Genomic DNA, 6,159 nt, shown 5'->3' with positions numbered 1-6,159 from the left:
CAGGAGAATGGATATGATATCATTCCGGAGAATGGACATGATATCAAACAGGGTATCATTCAGGAGAATGGACACGATATCAAACAGGGTGTCGTTCAGGAGAATGGACACAATATCAAACTGGGTATCATTCAGGAGAATGGACATAATGTCAAACACGACATTTTGTTCAGGAGAATGGATACAATATCATTCCAGAGAATGGACATGATATCAAACAGGGTATCGTTCAGGAGAATGAACATGATATCGTTCAGGAGAATGGACACAATATCGTTCAGGAGAATGGACACGATGTCAAACACGATATCATTCAGGTGAATGGACACGATGTCAAACTGGGTGTCGTTCAGGAGAATGGACATGATATCGTTCAGGTGAATGGACACAATATCAAACACAATATCGTTCAGGAGAATGGACACGATATCAATCACGATATTGTTCAGGAGAATGGACACGATATCAAACTGGATATCGTTCAGGAGAATGGACACGATATCAAAAACGATATTGTTCAGGAGAATGAACACGATATCAAACTGGGAATCGTTCAGGAGAAAGGACACGATATCAAACTGGGTATCGTTCAGGAGAATGGACATGATATCGTTCAGGAGAATGACCACGATATCAAACACGATATTGATCAGGAGAATGGACACGATATCAAACATCGTATCGTTCAGGAGAATGGACACGATAGCAAACTGGGTATCGTTCAGGAGAATGGACATGATATCGTTCAGGAGAATGGACACGATGTCAAACACGATATCGTTCAGGTGAATGGACACGATGTCAAACTGGGTATCATTCAGGAGAATGGACATGATATCGTTCAGGTGAATGGACACAATATCAAACACAATATCGTTCAGGAGAATGGACACGATATCAAACACGATATTGTTCAGGAGAATGGACACGATATCAAACTGGGTATCGTTCAGGATAATGGACATGATATCGTTCAGGTGAATGGACACGATATCAAACTGGGTATTGTTCAGGAGAATAGACACGATATCAAACAGGATACTGTTCAGGAGAATGGACACGATATCAAACTGTGTATCGTTCAGGAGAATGGACACGATATCAAACTGGGTATTCTTCAGGAGAATGGACATGATATCGTTCAGGAGAATGGACACGATATCAAACTGGGTATCGTTCAGGAGAATGGACACGATATCAAACTGGGTATCGTTCAGGAGAATGAACATGATATCGTTCAGGAGAATGGACGCAATATCGTTCAGGAGAATGGACACGATGTCAAACACGATATCATTCAGGTGAATGGACACGATGTCAAACTGGGTATCATTCAGGAGAATGGACATGATATCGTTCAGGAGAATGGACACGATGTCAAACACGATATCGTTCAGGTGATTGGACACGATGTCAAACTGGGTATCGTTCAGGAGAATGGACATGATATCGTTCAGGTGAATGGACACATTATCAAACACAATATCATTTAGGAGAATGGACACGATATCAAACACGATATTGTTCAGGAGAATGGACACGATATCAAAAATGATATTGTTCAGGAGAATGGACAGGATATCAAACTGGGAATCGTACAGGAGAATGGACACGATATCAAACTGGGTATCGTTCAGGAGAATGGACATGATATCGTTCAGGAGAATGGACACGATATCAAACACGATATTGTTCAGGAGAATGGACACGATATCAAACTGGGTATCGTTCAGGAGAATGGACACGATATCAAACTGGGTATCGTTCAGGAGAATGGACATGATATCGTTCAGGAGAATGGACACGATATCAAACACAATATCGTTCAGGAGGATGGACACGATGTCAAACACGATATCATTCAGGTGAATGGGCACGATGTCAAACTGGGTATCGTTCAGGAGAATGGACATGATATCGTTCAGGAGAATGGACACAATGTCAAACACGATATCGTTCAGTTGAATGGACACGATGTCAAACTGGGTATCATTCAGGAGAATGGACATGATATCGTTCAGGTGAATGGACGCGATATCAAACGGGGTATTGTTCAGGAGAATGGACACGATATCAAACTTGGTATCATTCAGGAGAATGGACACGATATCAAACTGGGTATCATTCAGGAGAATGGACATGATATCGTTCAGGAGAATGGACACAATATCGTTCAGGAGAATGGACACAATGTCAAACATGATAACATTCAAGTGAATGGACACGATGTCAAACTGGGTATCGTTCAGGATAATGGACATGATATCGTTCAGGTGAATGGACACGATATCAAACTGGGTATTGTTCAGGAGAATAGACACGATATCAAACAGGATACTGTTCAGGAGAATGGACACGATATCAAACTGTGTATCGTTCAGGAGAATGGACACGATATCAAATTGGGTATTCTTCAGGAGAATGGACATGATATCGTTCAGGAGAATGGACACGATATCAAACTGGGTATCGTTCAGGAGAATGGACACGATATCAAACTGGGTATCGTTCAGGAGAATGGACATGATATCGTTCAGGAGAATGGACACAATATCGTTCAGGAGAATGGACACGATATCAAACACGATATTGTTCAGGAGAATGGACACGATATCAAACTGGGTATCGTTCAGGAGAATGGACAAGATATCAAAAACGATATTGTTCAGGAGAATGGACACGATATCAAACTGGGAATCGTTCAGGAGAAAGGACACGATATCAAACTGGGTATCGTTCAGGAGAATAGACATGATATCATTCAGGAGAATGGACACGATATCAAACACGATATTGATCAGGAGAATGGACACGATATCAAACTGGGTATCGTTCAGGAGAATGGACACGATAGCAAACTGGGTGTCGTTCAGGAGAATGGACATGATATCGTTCAGGAGAATGGACACGATGTCAAACACGATATCGTTCAGGTGAATGGACACGATGTCAAACTGGGTATCTTTCAGGAGAATGGACATGATATCGTTCAGGTGAATGGACACAATATCAAACACAATATCGTTCAGGAGAATGGACACGATATCAAACACTATATTGTTCAGGAGAATGGACACGATATCAAAAATTATATTGTTCAGGAGAATGGACAGGATATCAAACTGGGAATCGTACAGGAGAATGGACACGATATCAAACTGGGTATCGTTCAGGAGAATGGACATGATATCGTTCAGGAGAATGGACACGATATCAGACACGATATTGTTCAGGAGAATGGACACGATATCAAACTGGGTATCGTTCAGGAGAATGGACACGATATCAAACTGGGTATCGTTCAGGAGAATGGACATGATATCAAACACGATATTGTTCAGGAGAATGAACACGATATCAAAAATGATATTGTTCAGGAGAATGGACAGGATATCAAACTGGGAATCGTACAGGAGAATGGACACGATATCAAACTGGGTATCGTTCAGGAGAATGGACATGATATCGTTCAGGAGAATGGACACGATATCAAACACGATATTGTTCAGGAGAATGGACACGATATCAAACTGGGTATCGTTCAGGAGAATGGACACGATATCAAACTGGGTATCGTTCAGGAGAATGGACATGATATCGTTCAGGAGAATGGACACGATATCAAACACAATATCGTTTAGGAGAATGGACACGATGTCAAACACGATATCATTCAGGTGAATGGACACGATGTCAAACATGATATCGTTCAGTTGAATGGACACGATGTCAAACTGGGTATCAGTCAGGAGAATGGACATGATATCGTTCAGGTGAATGGACGCGATATCAAACGGGGTATTGTTCAGGAGAATGGACACGATATCAAACTTGGTATCGTTCAGGAGAATGGACACAATATCAAACTGGGTATCATTCAGGAGAATGGACATGATATCGTTCAGGAGAATGGACACAATATCGTTCAGCAGAATGGACACGATGTCAAACTGGGTATCGTTCAGGATAATGGACATGATATCGTTCAGGTGAAAGGACACGATATCAAACTGGGTATTGTTCAGGAGAATAGACACGATATCAAACAGGATATTGTTCAGGAGAATGGACACGTTATCAAACTGGGTATCGTTCAGGAGAATGGACACGATATCAAACTGGGTATTCTTCAGGAGAATGGACACGATATCAAACTGGGTATCGTTCAGGAGAATGGACATGATATCGTTCAGGAGAATGGACACGATATCAAACACGATATTGATCAGGAGAATGGACACGTTGTCAAACATGATATCATTCAAGTGAATGGACACGATGTCAAACTGGGTATTGTTCAGGAGAATGGACACGATATCAAACACGATATTGTTCAGGAGAATGGACACGATATCAAACTGGGTATCGTTCAGGAGAATGGACACGATATCAAACACGATATTGTTCAGGAGAATTGACACGATATCAAAAATGATATTGTTCAGGAGAATGGACAGGATATCAAACTGGGAATCGTACAGGAGAATGGACACGATATCATACTGGGTATCGTTCAGGAGAATGGGCATGATATCGTTCAGGAGAATGGACACGATATTAAACACGATATTGTTCAGGAGAATGGACACGATATCAAACTGGGTATCGTTCAGGAGAATGGACACGATATCAAACTGGGGATCGTTCAGGAGAATGGACATGATATCGTTCAGGAGAATGGACACGATGTCAAACAAGATATCGTTCAGGTGAATGGACACGATGTCAAACTGGGTATCGTTCAGGAGAATGGACATGATATCGTTCAGGTGAATGGACACAATATTGTTCAGGAGAATGGACACGATATCAAACACGATATTGTTCAGGAGAATGGACACGATATCAAACTGGGTATCGTTCAGGAGAATGGACAAGATATCAAAAACGATATTGTTCAGGAGAATGGACACGATATCAAACTGGGAATCGTTCAGGAGAAAGGACACGATATCAAACTGGGTATCGTTCAGGAGAATAGACATGATATCATTCAGGAGAATGGACACGATATCAAACACGATATTGATCAGGAGAATGGACACGATATCAAACTGGGTATCGTTCAGGAGAATGGACACGATAGCAAACTGGGTGTCGTTCAGGAGAATGGACATGATATCGTTCAGGAGAATGGACACGATGTCAAACACGATATCGTTCAGGTGAATGGACACGATGTCAAACTGGGTATCGTTCAGGAGAATGGACATGATATCGTTCAGGTGAATGGACACAATATCAAACACAATATCGTTCAGGAGAATGGACACGATATCAAACACTATATTGTTCAGGAGAATGGACACGATATCAAAAATTATATTGTTCAGGAGAATGGACAGGATATCAAACTGGGAATCGTACAGGAGAATGGACACGATATCAAACTGGGTATCGTTCAGGAGAATGGACATGATATCGTTCAGGAGAATGGACACGATATCAGACACGATATTGTTCAGGAGAATGGACACGATATCAAACTGGGTATCGTTCAGGAGAATGGACACGATATCAAACTGGGTATCGTTCAGGAGAATGGACATGATATCAAACACGATATTGTTCAGGAGAATGAACACGATATCAAAAATGATATTGTTCAGGAGAATGGACAGGATATCAAACTGGGAATCGTACAGGAGAATGGACACGATATCAAACTGGGTATCGTTCAGGAGAATGGACATGATATCGTTCAGGAGAATGGACACGATATCAAACACGATATTGTTCAGGAGAATGGACACGATATCAAACTGGGTATCGTTCAGGAGAATGGACACGATATCAAACTGGGTATCGTTCAGGAGAATGGACATGATATCGTTCAGGAGAATGGACACGATATCAAACACAATATCGTTTAGGAGAATGGACACGATGTCAAACACGATATCATTCAGGTGAATGGACACGATGTCAAACATGATATCGTTCAGTTGAATGGACACGATGTCAAACTGGGTATCATTCAGGAGAATGGACATGATATCGTTCAGGTGAATGGACGCGATATTAAACGGGGTATTGTTCAGGAGAATGGACACGATATCAAACTTGGTATCGTTCAGGAGAATGGACACGATATCAAACTGGGTATCATTCAGGAGAATGGACATGATATCGTTCAGGAGAATGGACACAATATCGTTC

The sequence above is a fragment of the Mobula birostris genome, chromosome 5 (assembly GCF_030028105.1).
Source record: "Mobula birostris isolate sMobBir1 chromosome 5, sMobBir1.hap1, whole genome shotgun sequence".
Classification (NCBI taxonomy): Eukaryota; Metazoa; Chordata; class Chondrichthyes; order Myliobatiformes; family Myliobatidae; genus Mobula; species Mobula birostris.
This window is presented reverse-complemented; position numbering follows the sequence as displayed.